This window comes from Maniola jurtina, chromosome 20 (assembly GCF_905333055.1).
Source record: "Maniola jurtina chromosome 20, ilManJurt1.1, whole genome shotgun sequence".
NCBI lineage: Eukaryota > Metazoa > Arthropoda > Insecta > Lepidoptera > Nymphalidae > Maniola > Maniola jurtina.
In genome coordinates, this window is record NC_060048.1 from 6529606 (window position 1) to 6549295 (window position 19690).

Below are 19690 nucleotides of genomic sequence, written 5' to 3' on the forward strand. Positions count from 1 at the left end.
AATTACAGTAAGCTTATGTGAACCGCTAGTCCATGGTTTCTACACTAGCTAAAACCTTGCAAGTCGCAGCAGAAGCTCCCATAAACCCATGGAGCGTCTTCTATTTTACAAAGCGTATTGAGAAAGCAACTTCGCAGTGATAAGCTTTATACACCGTATATTGTAAAGTTATCGTATCAGACGCGCGTACAAGCACGCCTGTGACCCTGCCGTCCTACGTTTTGTGTATTCCAGGCTTAAAATCTCACCACAACGTTACTGAAGCACTCTTTACAATAAATCTTGTGAAATTGCTGAATTGAGTCTAATTTGGCAAGTTGCCATTTTTATCTACTTAGTAAATGAGCGTGGAGAAGGCCTTAATTGTATTACTCTTTGTAAGTAATAATTCTTTTTAATTTTTATGAAAGTAGATTTTCATTTTTATTTGATGCAAGAATGTAACCACATCCATGCCATAATCGCGCGAATTTGTATCTGTCTGTTTGTATCTCATTACTCGTAGTTATTAGCTACTGCACAACCGTTGAATACATTTTGATGATATTTGGCACATAGATAGGTAGTATTGTTACATTTGCCTTCCCGAGATAACTTATGTGTATTTCTTCAGACTTTAAGAAGATAGATACATTTTTGTAAATATTCTAACTTCCTCCTTCCCCTCCCACTATATAAGAATACGGGTTCCCTGATTTGGGTTGAAACTACAATACAACAACAACTACAACAATAGTAATGATTTCATTTCCGATTTTGGGGTGGGTAAAAACTTCAAGGTCGCTTCACCGACATGCTAAAGTTAATAAATAATACTCGATGTGCCGACAAATGTAAAAACTAATATTATTTGTTTACAAAATATTATGAGATTTAAATTTTTGTTTTTTGACGTGACAACGTCTTATAATTCGATAGAGCCGGCTGCACGCACGAAAAAACATGACTCATGCGGCGTTACCTCGCTCTGAGGCGTTCCATGTAAGGCTTGAAGTGCAAGCGAGAGCGCGGAACGAGCGACAAAGAAGCACAATCGGCCTTTGTTGTCACGTTCAACTATCGTCAGTAAACCGACTTTACAGACAACCAATTTTTTTTTTGGAAAATCTACAAGAAACCACCTTTTTCTGTCGCCGACTGATTGCCAGTTTTGTGTTGATCTATTGTTACTTTTATCTATCTGGAGGCTATTAAGGAACCTGGAGGTTATTCAAATGCAAGTTTACTGAAGGTGTTATGAATAGCTAAAGGCCACGCAAATGTCGGAAAATGTCAAGGAAATTACTTTGATTATTTTGGTGTAAAAAATAAGTGTGACTTTGATTGATAGTGTAACTTAGAGAAAAGGGAAATTCATTTCCGAGAATGATTTCCTCGAAAATGGAGCTATTTCTGCGTCGTCATTCTGACGCACTAAACAATATTATTACGCTATTATATTGCTATTATACATTAAAGTTTATTACACTCTTGTCTTTTAATACAACCATTTTGACGATCCTTTTTACCGACCATTTCACGTCAGGTTTGATTTTTGGTTGAATTAATTTAACTTACGGAGCAAAATGATCTACTTAGGTTCTCTAAATTCCTTTTGGTCTATTGATAGTGCTTTTGAACTCTCTGGCGCAATGGTGTGTGGCCTTAGAAGTAGAATATCCAGGGTTTAATTTCGGATTTCATAATTTCTAAATTAGCTTTCACCAGGTCTAGTTGAAAGTCGTGGAATCAACTGTCATTCGTGGTGTTCCCGCTAGATTACAACAAGGGGTTATTCAAGGAGCAGGCCAACAAATTCCTGAAAGGCCGGCAACGCATCGGCGGTAGGTACCTGGTGTGCTTCAAATGTTCATGGGCGGCTGTAATCACTTAACATCAGGTGGCCCGCCAGCTCGTTTACTCGCTATTTTTTATTAAAAAAGAAAGTCGTGGCTAGTTACCACGCGACAAACAAACGCCATCAAGCGATTTAGCATAATTACTGTAGGTAAAGTAAGTACTGCGTAGGAACTGATTTTATCCGCGCGCTCTAAATAAATGTCTTATATTATGCCAATAGATTTTTATTTACACTTGATCCCTGAACACAATATTAGGTACCTATAGATTAAAAAAAAACTTTTCGACTTAATTTTGAAGTGCTGTTTCCTAAAGAAAATCAGTTTATAACAAAAATCAGAGTACCTTTACATTTGTACCTATATGAGCGTACTTTATACAACAGTGTCTAATTTATTTTATACTACTCTTTTTACTGTCGGCTTCTTATAAAAGAAATGTATTTCTTCGTTGTTCAGAGCTATACGAGTAGGTATAACGCCAGAGTTTAAAAAAAAACACGTCTCAAGCATCTACGGACACCGAGATAAAAGCTTTATAAAACTAAGAAGATTTCCGCCGTGAAGAAAAATTATAATTGAATTATTTTATACTGTAAACTTAAAAGGAAATCTTATTAAGGAGTCTATTAGAGCTCATTTTTTCTATAATTAAGTATTATTAATTAATTTCTATTATTAATGTTAATACAACAAACGAGATACATTGTAGATACAATTTTAAAATTTCTATAAATGGTACACACGACACAATTAGGCTTCGGTCATGTATTTAAAAAAAAAAAGATTCCGACGAATTGAGAACCTCCTCCTTTTTTGGAAGTCGGTAAAAAAGAGTATGGATACGTGGAGTATGGATTTAAAAAAATTACTACTGACACTAACGCATCGAATTGAGCGTGAATTTGGTAGGATAGATAGGCTGTTATTACGGCTTTTAATTTTATTTTAGTCATTTCAGCGATCCCCTTCCTTTGACAATAGAAAACTCTACCTTTGGAATAATATTCTTTTTATTGTACCTCTCATACCGTTGAGCTATTGAGGCTTTCAATTTTTATTTAGCGACCCCAAACTTTGGACCATAAAATATAATTGGTATGTTATGAAGTGTTGGCATGGTCGTTTGTTCATGGCCGGCGTGAACTCAGTCCCTGCGGTGAGGTCCCCAATTTTAAATTCTACCTTTAATTACCTACGGAACTCTAAGCTACCTTAATACAAAGCGACGGTGGCAAGTTTATACAAACATTTCCAGCGCAATAGACTTTTCATATAACCTTTACGATGCGACGTGGTTTACTTACTTTGTTGTTTCATTTCATAATGGTTGCCTTATCTTACGAACCAAGCCTGAAGCTATTACTTTCTATACTAAAATAATAACAGCTTTATTTTTAGAATAAAATTGCTTTACTTCTAAAAGGATAAAATGAAGAATATAATTAACTCGCAAAAAAATTATGGAATGATGTGTTCTCCAGTACTAGAGAACGTGAGGAAAACAATTTAACAAGTTTCCTTAAAGCTGCCTAAATTGACTTTTCTTTGTAGGTTTCGTGATTGGAACAGCTGTGGCGCCGATTCTGTTGTCTTTTTTTAAACTAGAGTATCTGCATCTTTTTCTTTTTAATATTGCTAAAAAAGGACGGGACATGAATTTTACATTGAAATACTCTATAGCGCACGCTACTTTCAACAATAGTCACGAGGTTTGACAGCTCTAAATTAAATTTAAAACTATCAAACTGTGCCTGTCCTTTTCATATCACATTAGTATGAAGAGGATGCGAATACACTCAAATTTAGTTGTGCTCAGAATCAGTACTAGTAGCAAAGTATATGAACAAACATGAATACTTACTTCTATACATGAATACCTACTTCTGTTTGTAATCGCCCTTTGGCTCTTTCAAAATCAATGGTATTCGCTTACTACATCTACTTAATAATAAATAACTATACCATCAGTACTTATTAGAGGCATCATTATCACCACTTTACACGTCTATGATGGGGAATTCGGTGGCTGCGCGTGACTTTTTTGTTAGAACATTCATGTCTACTACATACACATACTCGTATTACAAATCGTATTTATTTTAGTAAATAAAAATCCTAGATATAATATGTTGGAGCGAGGTCGGGCAGGGCTGCGACCGCATCGACGGCGGTGTGAAAAAGTATCTCTCGAGATCTACAATAAATTACAAGGAAGAATCATAATTTTTTAAGCCGTGCTGCCAAGCGAGCGTTCCAGTACGATGCCGTGTAGAAACCAAAGGGGTATAGGTGTAATTGAAAACTGGTATTCTCTTCCAAGTTAGCCCGCTTCCATCCTAGACTGCAATCATCACCAGGTGAGATTGCAGTCAAGGGCTAACTTGTATCTGATTAATAAAAATTGAAAAATAACTAGAAAAAACCTATGTGCTTAACCGTCTCGGAAGCCCATAAAGTTTTTTTGCAAAAGGTGTCTTCCCAACTGAAACTTCATACTACGACTGAAAATTCAGCCGCCGAAATTTTGGCGACGTAGTCAAAGCAGATATGTAAGGTATAACAAAAAAAAGGGCAGAGTCTCCAGAACTAGTGATAAATAAAATCTGAATCAAAATGATGGAACCGTTAATGGTAAAAGGCGGTAAATGCATACAGGCGACGCCTACTCTCTAGTTTAAGAATAAAATGATAGCGCTTCGGAAGTAGATTTGAACAATTCTAGGAAAAAGGTTTCTCTTGTCGCCTCAAAGGGATGATAACAAGAAATCGGCAAAGCGTTTTATAGCAGTTTTATGTCTATTTTTAACGCTATTGCAAATGTATTAACCTTTCAAGTTCTTTAAGTTTTGAAACGTAAAATTGAGCGAATTCGAAACTTTATTGTAATATTTTGAAACACTTCAAATCCACGAATTATTTCATACTAAGTATGCATTAAATAATTGAATACATATCTATAAAAAAAGTTAATTAATACGGACTAGGTTTAGTTTAAAAAAAGTACATAATATCATCTTGTGATTTTATTTGTGTGAAAGATGCGAGTCAAATTCAGGATATGCCTTTCATCAAGATTGGTTATAACTAAGGGGTATTAATTTTATTACTTCTACAGATTTAAGAGTGGATGATAGTTTTGGATCTTCCAAATTCTTGTATAAATAATAAATTTGAATACCTACCTTGAAAGCTATCTGAAAAAATTTTACATATCAGAATTTCTTATTTAGATATGTGCCTAAAGTTTTTTTTACATTTTTCCAATTTTCGGATAGTTCTGGATAAACACATTGTTAATCGTATGGGAAACGCTACGTATCTATCTACTCGTACGCTTTAATGACTAAATGCGTGAGGCTGGGCAAAACCTAATTAAGCTCAAAGTCAGGTCAATTGTTCGATTTCGCATGTTAAAGCAGTACCTAATTTCCGTTTTAAACCGGATTTTCGTACTACACTGATTACTTAGCCCAGAGGGATTGTAATTTCCACCCATTTCTCTGTAAAGACGGGTGAAGATTTTCACCACTACAACAATGCTCTGTTTTCCCCGCTATTATATATATATATATATATATATATATATATTCGGCACCTTTTATGAGGTCGTGTTCTTCTTTAGGCTGCATTGTCTTCTATTGTTTCGTGTAATTGCAATCAAGCGCAAGCCTATTAAAGAGAAAAAAAAAAATTTAGGATATTCATACGATGAGTATTGCAGAAGTATTTTTTCTGCGCAGACGACACACTAAATAAATGAGCAACAACTGCAGCTGAGCTTGACTTAGTTTAGTGTATTCTTATGCTGCAATTATTGTGCATCTTACCCAGTAAAAGAGAGAGAGTTAGCAAATCGGCGGTAATTGTGACTGTCGCACTGTAGATCGACGATCGAGTATCAGACTACGGTAATCGACCTACTTGTACAAAATAGAAAAATAGGTACTACTGGTTGCAGCATCTTGCACACGCGAGAGTCGCGTTGACCCTAATTGAATCATATCTATACCTATTACTAGATGATATCCGCGATTTCGTCCACGTGGATACAAGTAGGGTTTTCGAAAATCCCAAAGAAACTCGTTGATTTTCCGGGATAAAAAGTAGCCTATATCCGCACGGGATGCAAGCTATCTCTGTACCAAACAGATGATGATGATGATTTCGTTTCGTGGGAACTCTTTTGATTTTCCATGACAAAAAGTAGCCTATGTCCGTTCCCGGGATTTATCCCTGTACCAAACGCCAAAATTGGTTAAATGGATGGGCCGTGAAAAGCTAGCAGGCATTTAGGCAGACAGAAATTCGCATTTATAATAATATTAAAGTATGGATTAGTATGGATATACATTTTTTATTTTCTCAAATATTATAAAACTGAACTTGCTTGCCATATTATTAATGAGTGTAGCAGATTTTTTATTTCTACGCGTATTTTGCAAAAATCTTAGTTTCCCATAGATCCTAAAACGTTTATCCAACTCACACTATACCTAATATGTATTGGCCTAAGTTACTAACCCTGTTTGATTAGGGTGTTTGAATTCCAATCAGAACAAACAGGTTCAATACCTTTTTCCACGGTGTAGAAAATTGAGGCGAATGCTCGTAAACATGCGTCAGTGCCGGGCGTATCGCAATCTGCCAATAGGTATACTGAAAATTTTACGGAGCGAACAAATATTTTTTAGCTTCCCACGAACGTAATCTCCCACATCCACGTGCTTTCGAATACTAGTTATCGCATGTCAGTATAACATAGCAATTTGCTATTGGATATGGTGGATATATTTCCATCCATCCATCCATCCATCCATCCATCAGCCTGTATGCGTCCACTGCTGGACATAGGCCTCTCCAAGAGCGCGCCACCAAACACGGTCCTCCGCCTTCCTCATCCATCCGCTCCCCGCCACCTTCTTCAGGTCATCGGTCCAGCGGGCAGGACAAATATTTACTTATAGATATTATTTGGATTCAGATATTATGATTACATTTGCAAAGTGGTTAACATTATGGTGCATATCCATCAGTGTCATCAGAGATTAGTTATACTTGTAATTACTTAATTTTGTTGTCGTGAACAGGGTTTGAAACTAGGGAATGCACTTCTTAGTTAGTAATGTATTTTATGGCATGGTGAAAAACCAGCCAAGTCCAAGTGCGAGTCGGACTCGCATACGGAGAGTTCCGCACCATTGTACAAGAAATAACACAAATTCACGGGTTTCAGATTTTCCCTTTACTTCTGCTAAAAGACATTGCTACCTGCTAAATATGATTCTAGGCCAACGGAAAGTACCTCATAAGTTGTAGCTTCCTTGATGGATCTTGACTTCAACAGTCAGACAATGAATTGATTCTTTTTCTCTAGAGATACTCTAAAATGAGCAATTAAACTATGAGTATTTAGTGCTTTTAGTTCTATATTTGGCCTGTATGTCAATGGCATATACTTTGGTCACAAATTTTGAAACGTGACCATTTACAAAGTAATTATTCATAGTAGCTATACCTGCCTTCAAACACAATTAGCATGTGCCTGTCACTTACATAAAGCTGTTACGCCACACCACATGCTTAATGAGATTTCGGGGATAAACCAAGTCAAACAAGCTTAGTAATACTAGATGTTTCCCTCGACTATTGGCTTGATTTTAGGTTTTTTTATAAAGATCCTGTTGAAATTTCTCAAAATCCATTCTTACTGGGAGTTTACGATCAGGGAGAACCCAGTAGACAAACTTAACTAACCTATAACTCGTAGTTAAAGTTACAAAGTTACACGCAACGCGCGTTTAAATGATTCGTTCAAATTCAAAATATTTTTATTCAATTAGACTTTTACAAGTACTTTGATTTCCTACCGAGAAGAACCAGCAAGAAACTCGGCGGTTGCTCTTTTCAAAGATTTGATATACATTATTTTGCCATATTATAAGTATACGTAACTTAGTATCGTATCGTTATATGACAGGTTTCATTGCGTGAATTTACTCATAATTATTGCCAACGCCAAATAGATTGATCTGAAAATATCAAAATTTCGTCAAAGGCTTATGGTAGTACGCGTATATTATGTCAAATGAAGTAATAATCGCTTGCTAAACAGGATTTCATGATTAACAGATTAACGACAAACCCCAGAGGATACGGGCTTTTAAATTAGTTCCAAACTGCGAGCGAGGAACACCGAACTAAAATGTTTTGGGTTCAAATGTTTCTGTTGCATTAAATTTATATTTCCTTGATGTTATGTTACCACAACGAATAAGGCAAAGAACTAGAGGATAATCACAGAATTTAATAAAACGGCAAAAATAAGTATTTTTTTAGTGGGCACTTAATATGAGTTAATATTAGGTACTCATGCGCAACATTCTCATTTTGCAAACTACTAAAAAATGACAGTAGGTATATTAATAAATCAGCTTTTAAATTTTTTCGGATTTCATTCCGATGCTGTCGTAGAATTTGAAATTAACGAAGAAAAAATATTATAATACTAGCTGATTCCAGCGACTTATATTAATAACGCTTAATCACATTACTTCGGATTCAAACATTTGTGGAAGCTTGGATTTGGATCAAAGATAGGATTAGTGGCTAAGAAGTGCGTAGTGCGTAAGAGTCTTTTAAAAGAAAAATGAAAAGCTGGCTTGTCGTCTTTTCTATAGTTTTCTACTCGGGAACATCCAAGACCAAATTGTTTATTAACCACATATATTTTATTTAATTTTATATTTTTAAGAAAATTTATTATTGTTGTAAAAAATTAAATTGTGAGTGATGTACAATGTATATTTATGAATAAATGAATGGATAAGCAGTATCCGAATTTGGTCTGAGATTTTGATATCCGTATTTTCAAGGATTCGGATCGGATGCAGTGCGTAACCACTCTAAGAATACGAAAACCACTCAATTAGGTCTACGATGTACTTACATTTCGTTACGGCATGTAAGCTGTTACAGCCTAAACCATAATCACGATCCGGATCAAAAGCTTAGAGCCGCCACATAAGTTACTTTGACCTACTTTCTGGCGATACAGAAACTACGGTGGTAAAATAGAACTTTGTTCGCAATAAAGTCCTGAATAAAAAGCGTAAACATTGTAAATAAAATTAATACTACTAAATTGTAATTAAAATACTAAATAATTGTAAATTGAACATTTGAAAAGAGCAACAGCCGAGTTTCTTGCTGGTTCTTCTCGGTAGGAACCAGAACCAGTGGCATTCTGACGATTCATAAAGACTTGTAAAAGTTTATTGAATAAAAATCCAGTTTTTAACCCCCGATCCAAAAAGAGGGGTGTTATAAGTTTGACGTGTGTATCTGTGTAGGTATCTATCTGTGTATCTGCTGTGGCATGCTGCTATCTGCTAGTTACTGTAACCTTCACTTGTCGGGGGTGTTATAAATTATTAATATACATTTGTCCTTTAATAAATTTATTTTCAAATTCAATTTAGCACTCAAAACTAATTATTTAAAATTTATTGATTTGCACACGCCAAATTTTATAGACATCGTTACAGTTTATTACTTAATTCTGTTTATATGTTTTATGGGATTTGTGGATCAAATGATTTGCCGGCATCTCTAGGTACCCGGGAAATTCTGGAGCTGCGCCAAACTGCACCGCTCGCTCGAAGATCCCTCAAAATAGACAGATAAACAATTTATAGTTTTATTGTGATCCGTGACCGTCAGGGCTGACAACTATGAGCACTTAAAATAAAGACGAATCTCATAAATATGCTATATGAAGAGTGATGCTTTTCACACACAGCAAAGGCTAAATCTTTTCCAGTATACAAAGAATCCCGAAAAAACGGGGCACTAACAAAGTCCTAAAGGTTAAAAGTTGATTTTATTGAGATAAGAACACATACATACAGTACAACGGATATCGAAACGGATATTGTAGATTAGCGATGTATAGGAGAGTAATGTTTCTAATGAGATCGAACTTTGTGTGTAGTAAATTCTTGGCGAACAAGACGTCACTAGCGTTGACGCGCGAGGACGAAGATGTGTAGAGTGCGCGCTACTTATCTTTACGGCAATGTGCTTTGAGCCGTAAGCGCTAAAAATCATAAAATTTTAGCGTTTAAACTGATGATCATAAATGTCACACTAATATTATAAAGGCGAAAGTTTGTGTGTATGTATGTGTGTGTGTATGTTTGTTACTCCTTCACGCAAAAACTGCTACACGGGTTTGCCTGAAATTCGGAATGGAGATAGATTATACCCCGGATCAGCACATAGGCTACTTTTTGTCCCGGAAAATCATAGAGTTCCCACGGGATTTTATTTCATTAGTCCATTATAAATATAAATAACACGACTAGACTCACGTGACTGGGCTAGTCTGGTTTGGGACCCATCCGGGGTCCTCTTTCAAAGGTCTTCCTTTCTTCCGCGTCACGAGTAGAAGACCTTTGAAGTTTGAAGACGCATGAGACTGCAAGCCACACGGGCTGCGGCCCGCACGAAACGCCTGTGAGGGAAAGCTGTGTTTTCCAAAGAACCCCGGACGATTTCGAAACTAGTCGGGCTTACTTCAACTTAGAAATCACGTGAGTTCAGTCGTGTTATCTATGTACTTATCAGTATATGTACCTATAATCAGAAAGTTTGTCGTTGGAATAATATTTTGTATGACATCGAAGTAAGTATTTTGAAGTATTCACGGCATGAATAACAAGATCGACAAAAGAATTTCATCATCTTGCAAGTAAAATTTCGAACAAAACGCTCCAATGTTTTTTGGGAACTTTTCCAGGACTGATTTGCGTAATGCTAAGAATTTTGCTTTTCTTTTACATTACATTCAATTGTTGGTACGCTTATTGAATTTCGTTTTCACAACTCAAAACAAAATGTTAAAAACTTCGTAAGTTCGATTGGATGTTTCTAGAAAATAGAAATATATCTTCTACCATACCATAATCAAAAGTGAACACTTATTTTATGTTGGTGACTCGCAGCTTGCTCCAGCAATGCGCAGGACTGTATAATAACTTACATACCTACTTATTAAACGGTATAATATTGAATATGTGAAAAGACGAACTGCTGAGATCCTTCTGCTTTTTCTAGATTCTAGAAGGATATTCCGAATCTTGTAAAAGTTTATTAACAAAAAAATATTTCTGTTTCTTTTTCAATAGGTAGATAGGTATAGGCAGTCTGCTAAACCAAAGTAGACAATAAGTGACCAAGCTTCTAAATAAAATAAAAAAACCGGCCAAGTGCGAGTCAGACTCGCGCATCGACGGTTACGTTCTCGGGTATTTTTTCCGACATTAAATAACGATAAATCAAAAACTATTATGCATAAAAATAAAAATCTGTTTTAGAATGTGCAGGTAAAGTCCTTTCATATGATACCCCTTACACTTACTCACTTAGTATAGTTAACTTAATTTGGAAAATACTAATTATTATTATTTGTCTATGAACACATTTTAATTTTTTTTGGGATGTTACCACATTTTCATGGTTTTTGGATTTTTTTCTTAACTTGTGCTATAAGACCTACCTACCTGCCAAATTTCATGATTCTAGGTCAACGGGAAGTACCCTCCAAGTTTTCTTGCCAGACACGACAGACAGGCAGACGGATAGATGGACTGACAGACAGACAGACAACAAAGTGATCCTATAAGGGTTCCATTTTTCCTTTTGAGGTACGGAACCCTAAAAAAAACTAGAAGTGAGTATAAGACTTTTTATTGTACATCCCTGAATATTACACTACAATCATACCAAAATGTACAAGTTTCACGTGTTTGCGTATTTCCGTCTAAATGTTTACCATTCATTCAAATAAATCGTCAGAGATGAATTTATGACGCATTTCAATACGTGCTCTGAGAGAGTGGTCAGTTTTCAACAAAGCTTTTTCCAAAAAAGTCCCACAATCAAAACTAAATTTAACAATATAAAAGTAAAAATTTAATTTACCAATTTTTTTATAAAACCCATAAAATTGCTCTAGTATTTTCAGGGTTCCGCACTCGAAGGGTGTCAAACCTACGCTATCCGTCCGTCTGTCTGTCAGCGGACTGTATCTCATGAATTGCAATTGGTAAAGAGTTGAAATTTTCACAGAGCGTGTTTTCTATTGCCGCTATAACAACAAACAATAAAATTTTTAAATGGCTGCCATGCAAATTTAAAAAATATTATATAAAATAGTGTTATATTAGCGCTGATTCTATTGTCTTTTTCTTAACTTTTAGAGTATCTTCATCTTTTTCTTTTTAATATTGCTAAAAAAGGACGGAAGATGAATTTTTCATTTAAAGTCTCAAAATTTTAGTGCACACTACAAAAAACAATAGGCTCGCGACTGACAGCTAAAGTCATGAGGTTTGACAGCTCTAAATTAAATTTAAAACTGTCAAACTGTGTCGGTCCTTTTCATATTACATTAGTAAAAAGAGGACGCAAATACTCTAAAATTTAGTTGTGCTTAGAATCAGCACCAATATCTTGTTTGATGGCACGGAGTCCTTCGCGAATCGCGTGCGAGTCAGACTCGCCCTTGACAGGTTTATTTTTAACCCCTGACCCAAAAAGAAGGGTATTATAAGTTTGACGTTGACTTTGACTTTGACTGTTTCGTTTGTATCTGTGTATCTGTCTGTGGCATCGTAGCTCCTAAACTAATGAACCGATTTTAATTTAGTTCTTTTTGTTTGGAAGATGGCTAGATCGAGAGTGTTCTTAGCTATAATCCAAGAAAATCGGTTCAGCCGTTTGAAAGTTATCAGCTCTTTTCTAGTTACTGTAACCTTCACTTGTCGGGGGTGTTATAAATTTTTAATTTACACTTGTATTTTAACAGGTATAACCATCATAATTACAAAGCATTTGTCATAGTCTGGTGAATTTTTGATCATTAAATATCCAATAACCAATTTTAAATTGCTTAAAACACGTGTCATGGTAGTGATAGGTTCGCCGGACGTGACCAATCTATCTGATCGTACTTCACGTCACACACAATATTCATTGGCACTGTGAAATTACTTTGTACACTCCATACATACTCGTAGCTGTACTACTGGTAAAATACTGATTCCAATTCAATCTTACATAATCTCTACTGACTATTCACAAATAAGTGTCACCCTTTTCACAATCCATGCTAATATTATTATAAATGCGAAAGTGTGTCTGTCTGTCTATCTGCTAGCTTTTCACGCCCCAACAGTTAAACCGATTTTGATGGAATTTGGTACAGAGTTTGGTACATCCTGGAGAAGGACATAGGCAAAAAGTTCGCTCGGGATTAAGAAAAAACTAAATCCACGTGAAGTCGCGGGCATCATCTAGTGTTGAATATGTGGCTTTCTGGTGTAGGGGTTTCTTGTCAATTTGGTTATGAGGGATGTACAATCAAATTGGCACCATTGGTTCTAACTTCTAATTCAATTGATGAAATAAGAACCTCTGAATAGTAGTTAAGAGGGCTCTCTCCGTCACTCGCTTCATACAAATGTAGTTCCAATTTCATTTGAATATTAAGCAACCAAAGTCCATGAAATTTTGCAGACATATTCTAGAAACTAATATCTATGTCTGTGGTTTTCCAGATTTCTGTTAAAATATTCGGTTTCAAAGTTACGCGGTCTTAAAAATTTACATACAAATCTTTGAGCCCCTGTAATTTTAAAACTACATATTTTTAGAAAAATCTAAAACACCACAGACGTCCGCGTCCTATTCGGGAGGTCGAGAGTTCGATCCCAAACACGCACTTAGTATAAAAAATTACGTATAAAGTTTGTTGACAACCGAATTAGCACAAATAATAACTGGATTTTTATCAAGCCAATCTGAATCATCCATATAAATAAGGAAATAATAACATAAATCTCGTTCCCGTCGCGTCGTCGGCTGAATAAAAAAATCCACTGAAATAATATAGAAGAAAATATTTCCAAGCCAACATCTTGAGTTGAAGGCCATGGAAAAAACAAGTCAGATTTGTTTACAAAATAGGCAAAAATATATCAAAGTATATCGAGCGAAAAAGATAGATTCTGGTCACTGACATGGACATAAATTATTATTTATTATACAAGTACGCTGAAAGAGGAGCGCGATATAAATGACAGTTATTTTTACACCGATTCGAAGCGCCCTAACGGGCATCAAAGTTGACCATTTCTGAAAATTAATGGTCTTCGTGTTGACACTACTTATTGACAGATGTCTTATCACTAACATTAAGTTCCAAGAACGCTCAATGGCGCTTATCTGCTGTTATCAGCGCCAAAATGGCGAAAATCAAGCTCAAATCGGCAATCGCAAGTCCAGCGTACTCGTATTAGCAGAGGTCAGTGATACAGGTATAAAAAATGTATTTTCGTCCAAGTGTTTGCCTTTCAGTTTTTATAGTGTCTGGTTATGGTGGTTGCTTTTATGATGTCATAAAAGCTTCCTTCCACAAAATCATGGACTTCTTTATACACGAAAACTAGATTCGAATAAAAAACATGTATAGTTTATTCATCAAAAAACTAATAAGTAAGTTATTAGACATTAAATATTATTATAACTATAGCGTACTCGTATTAGCAGAGGTCAGTGATACAGGTATAAAAAATGTATTTTCGTCCAAGTGTTTGCCTTTCAGTTTTTATAGTGTCTGGTTATGGTGGTTGCTTTTATGATGTCATAAAAGCTTCCTTCCACAAAATCATGGACTTCTTTATACACGAAAACTAGATTCGAATAAAAAACATGTATAGTTTATTCATCAAAAAACTAATAAGTAAGTTATTAGACATTAAATATTATTATAACTACACAGTTTGGTATCTTACCAAGTTTCCAAACTTTTAAATGGATGAGCATCCTTTTTAGGGTTCCCTATACGAAGGGTGCCAACGGAACCCTATTACTAAACCTCCGCTGTCCGTCCGTCCGTTCGTCCGCCCGTCTGTCTGCCTGTCAACGGGCTGTATCTCGTGAACCGTCATAGCAGTAAGAGTTGAAATTTTCACAGAATGTGTATTTCTTTAGCTGCTATAACTACAATTTATTGTAATAAAAATTTGAAAACGATCGCCACGGAAATAAAAAAATGAAAAGTACGATTGTACCGAACCCTCCGTGTGATAGTTACAGGTACTTAATTGTTTAAAATAAAACGCACATTCCGAAAAGTTAGAGCTGCGGGTCCAAGATCGAACCCCGTTTAAAGGGGCCAGTATCTTAACACTAGGCTATCTTCGCTTTTTTAACCCCCGATCCAAAAAGAGGGGTATTATATGTTTGACGTGTGTATCTGTGTATCTGTCTGTGGCATCGTAGCTCCTAAACTAATGAACCGATTTTAATTTAGTTTTTTAAAGGTTCTTAGATATAATCGAAGAAAATCGGTTCGGCCGTTTAAAAGTTATAGTTTTTTTTATAGAGGTTTTTGTGTCGGGGGTTTTTAAATTTTGAGTTATTTATATCATTCTTCTATAAATGTACATGTAAGTTCAAAATTTGTCAGAATTTACCTTTTCACGACAGCACCACCAGGCGTGTTGAGCCCGTTATTAGGGGTAAAGTAGATAAACTCCTACCTTTGAAGTTAGTATTACGGCCGCTCGTTTACCTCTGAGAATTCTCGAGCTTTTAATGTTGTGATAGCAACAGGTAGTTGCATTGCATGTTATTTACCTTTCAGTGATATTCATCTGTTTCATCGTCCTAGCATATTCCCGGAATTATAAGCAAATAAGAAGTAAGAAACTAAGTATATTAGTTTAGAAATAAATATAGTGAAATTCCGCGAAAATTTTCTTCCCCTTTATCTTGTCCGTGCTCTATGGTGCTTTCGTAATATTTTAATGTCATATATTATAGTGAATACTTACCCGTGTGAAGTCGCTGAGTACCCTGGCCTCAATAAATTATACTTATAAGTATTTATAACCACTAAACCATATAAGTCTGTATAGCACAACAGTACATTGCAGAGTCTACACATTTTGGATATTTTGAATATTGAGTATATCGTGCGTCATAAAATATTTACATTATATCTTAGCATCATTACTTAGTTCTATCATCATTTTTGAGTATAGGCCAGGGGTATTCTGCCATTTGCGTTATATTTGCATAAAATTTTATCAACGAACGAGGATACTGTGGTGTAATAATTAAGAGTTATTATTACACTGTCAATAAACTGCATCCACATGAATAAAAATTATTGTGTTGGGTGTTAAACTACATGCGCTGCTTTATTTTCACTGCAGAATCGAATCTTTTTTTCATGTACTCACAAAATTAGGGCTCAAAATTAGCTTCTTGGTGAAAGAGACAACTTAGATGCACAATTAGGTACCTATTATTAACTTAACATACATTTTATTGTTTTTCATTGGAAAAAAGGAAAGCTTAAAGCTAACCTAATCTAAACATAGTTCACTTAGACATAAATTGTGGACTCTGTAAAATAAATAATGTCGTTTGTACAATGTACATCAGTGCAACATCTCAAATAAGTAGGCCACCCAGTTAGCTCATAGAGAATTCAGTTTTCAGTTCAGTAGAAAATAGGTATAGAATATAAAGGTGATCATTTTTTTCAGAACAGCAAGAGGCAATTACTTAATTTTATATAAGTGCATGAAATATTCACAGCAAGATTCGGCCGCATCGAAGAAATGCTGATGACGTCATCCAGTTTTACGGCACTCACAATGCTGATGACGTCACTAGAATTAGCATTTTGAAAAGACAATTTTGTTCCTTTTACTGCTCTGGTTACGGGCATGTGTGATTTTGTAGAAAAAAATACATAGAAGTGACGGAACCATTTCTTATTTGAAGACTGTTAAAAATGTAACTTTGTTCTCTTTAGTAAATTGTGCTAACAGACAGAAAGCCGTACTTCTATTTAATTAACAAAGGGACGCCTCCGGGCATATTTGCGGTTCATAAACTTGTCTTATCTAGTTACTGTACTGGTTTATTTTATAAAATAACTTGCTGCTTAATTAGGTTAATTAGACAATGAAAACGCTTTAAAACGAACAAATTAAATTGCACTTCAAATAAAATAACTTTTTGATTTAACTTAACTTTTGTTTTATTAACACCCAAACGTCTATAATTTTTAAAATTCTAAGTAGATTTCTAGTGGTTTATACCTTTATTTCCAATTTTCAGTAAGAAACTTGTTTCACTTATTATATATTATTATATACGTCAGAAGGTGCCTAGATTATAAATCTATTGATCTACCAGACAGCAGCCCAGCGTATTCGTTGAATGTTGCCTCATCTCTTAAAACATACTTGGAAAGTTAAACAGCGAGTTAAAATCGATAGTTTTATTGCACTTATACATCATGACTACCAAAGCCTGTTTGTTTATCGAACATCGTTAATCCAACATCCGCATTCGTAGACATAGGTAAACAATACATCGTCTTATAAGATTGGACACTTAAGATTATTCGTTTACCTAGTTAATATTATAAACGTGAAAGTTTGTATGTATGGCTGGATGTATAGATGTTTGTTACTCTTTCACACAAAAACTACTGGACGGATTTGGCTGTTTGAAATGGAGATAAATTAGGCCCTGGATTAACACATAGGCTACTTTTATCTCGGAAAAACAATGAGTTCTACGGGATTTTTAAAAACGTATATTCACGGGAACGAAGTCGTGGGCATCAGCCAGTTCAGTCTATAGCAAAGCTATGCAAAGCCATGTGAACCCATGCGTATAATTTATACTTACATATGTGTTGCACAAGAGAATGTCTAGAAGACAAATTTTTGAAATTTTGGTGATGTTATGATAGATCGAAAAAGCTATATTGGTAAGTATATAAACAAATGAAACCCCTAAAAAGCAATTATTTTTTGTTCCTATCTATCTACTCCTAATGGGTAGCACAAACTTTGCTTTTACATAGTTTGAGAGGTGTATTAGTCTAGTCCCGCTCTTCCTTCGCAATTTCTTGAAGTTCTTTTCTTTTTTGTAAAATTTTTGGTGGGTAATCTTCTTTTATATAGTAATTTAACAGTTCAAGTGATTTTTTGTTGCGTAAAATTTCAATTTTTCTCCTAAATGTAGAAAGTGTAACAATAACGGGTCTAGGTTTATCGCATTTTTTACCAATTCTTTTTATACCTTGTATTTCAAAACTAGTACAATCTATCTTCATAATATCACTGAATATCTTCAGGAAATTATTCTGTAAATCCTCGTTATTCTGTTCCTTTTCCTCAACACCAAAAATAACGATATTTCTCTCCCTGGCTTGCTTTTCGAGAAGGTCTAGTCGTTGTTCTTGTGACCTAACTGTTACTTCTAGATTTTGCATTTTACTTTGGATATTGTCAAATTTTTCGTTGATTTTGTTAAGTAAATTTATTTCACTATTTTTGACACTATCTTTTGTTTCTTTAATGTCTTCTTGTATCTTTTTTAGTAGTTGTACAATATCTTCCATCTTTGTTTTAAAAATAATATTTTAAAAAAAAAAAAAAAAAAAAAAAAAAAAAAAAAAAAAAAAGGCAAAAAAGTAATAATCAAATATGATAAGTTAATTGTCATTCCACAAAAAGAGACAAGTGAAAACACAAAACGAGGAAATAAACGCAATCTTTCTGAAACTCCTCCCGACAAGCATGGTAAATTTACAAGGAAACCCAAAAAGACTACCCAAACCCTAAAAAGTAACACCCTAGCATCTTACTGGACCGACAAAGGCACTCAAATCGAAAAACACTTGAATCCAGAGTCTGCAGCAACACCTTAATAAACGGAGATATCTACTTAGTTATTATAATATTTACAACATAAGGTGCTTCCCTCCTCCTCCTCCAAGACGGCCGGTCACCGTGGAGGAGTATGACCACAACCCCCCCGGTTTGAACATACATATTTAACTACTCAAAATACAATATATACACATATTAATATATTTTTTAATTATTTTTTTAATAGGATAAAAACAGGATTATTTACATAATTGAACAAAATGGAATGTACTTACCTATGAGGCTATGATAATTACATAAAAATTCTGGGATACTAATTAATAACGTGAGGAATCTAAAAAAGAAGTATATGAAAAGAATTTATATAAATATTATGGATTTTTCAAGAGCTTGCATTAATGAAAAATACAACAAAATAAAGACAAGACCGGGGGGAGGCCTTATACCCAAATATGGGATCCTTATCTAGATTTAATAGTGATTACCTACGCAAACAAATAATTACACAATAATAATATATGTATGTAGCAATAGATACAAATGTAGGTATATACTAAGTAGTTTTAAAACATTTGTAAACTAACGATTTAATTAACCAACACTACAAAACATAACATATGAACACATACAAAACACAATTTTACTTACTAACAAAACTAACATAAAATAAAGGTAAAAATTGTAAAATAAATAGCTAGATAGTTGTAAGAAAACCTATTGTACTTAAAGATAAGGAGTAAATAAAGGCTTAATAATAATAATAATAATAATTAGTCTAGTCATGTGTACATTATAGTTAAATGACTATATTCTATAAAAAATCCAAACTTAGGACATTAAAACGATTTTAGGAATGCTGGCTGCATTTCTCCACTTTAAAACATCACTTGCATACACTTGGGAAATTATAAACAAATGCACTTCGCATTGCATAAATTTTAACGTGTCACTTTCACGAAAAGTTGTTTAAAATGTGGGCGAAAGCTTTTAAAAAGTTGTTTTCCGTGATTTTTTGCGCTGTTGAAATATTTACCGTTGAAAAGCCAAATACCCAAAACTTTTTTTAAATTCCTGTTTTAGCAG

At 34.6% G+C, this 19690-nt stretch overlaps 1 long non-coding RNA gene across 1 annotated transcript; it reads right to left on the reverse strand.

The window, feature by feature from the left end:
* Positions 1 to 803: 803 nt before the first annotated feature.
* On the reverse strand, positions 804 to 19376 carry LOC123875453. Its single transcript, XR_006798143.1, has 3 exons — positions 19252 to 19376; positions 8348 to 8350; positions 804 to 815 (listed from the first exon to the last, which is right to left on the reverse strand). It is a non-coding gene; the product is annotated as an uncharacterized LOC123875453 (long non-coding RNA).
* Between the last annotated feature and the right edge of the window lie 314 nt (positions 19377 to 19690).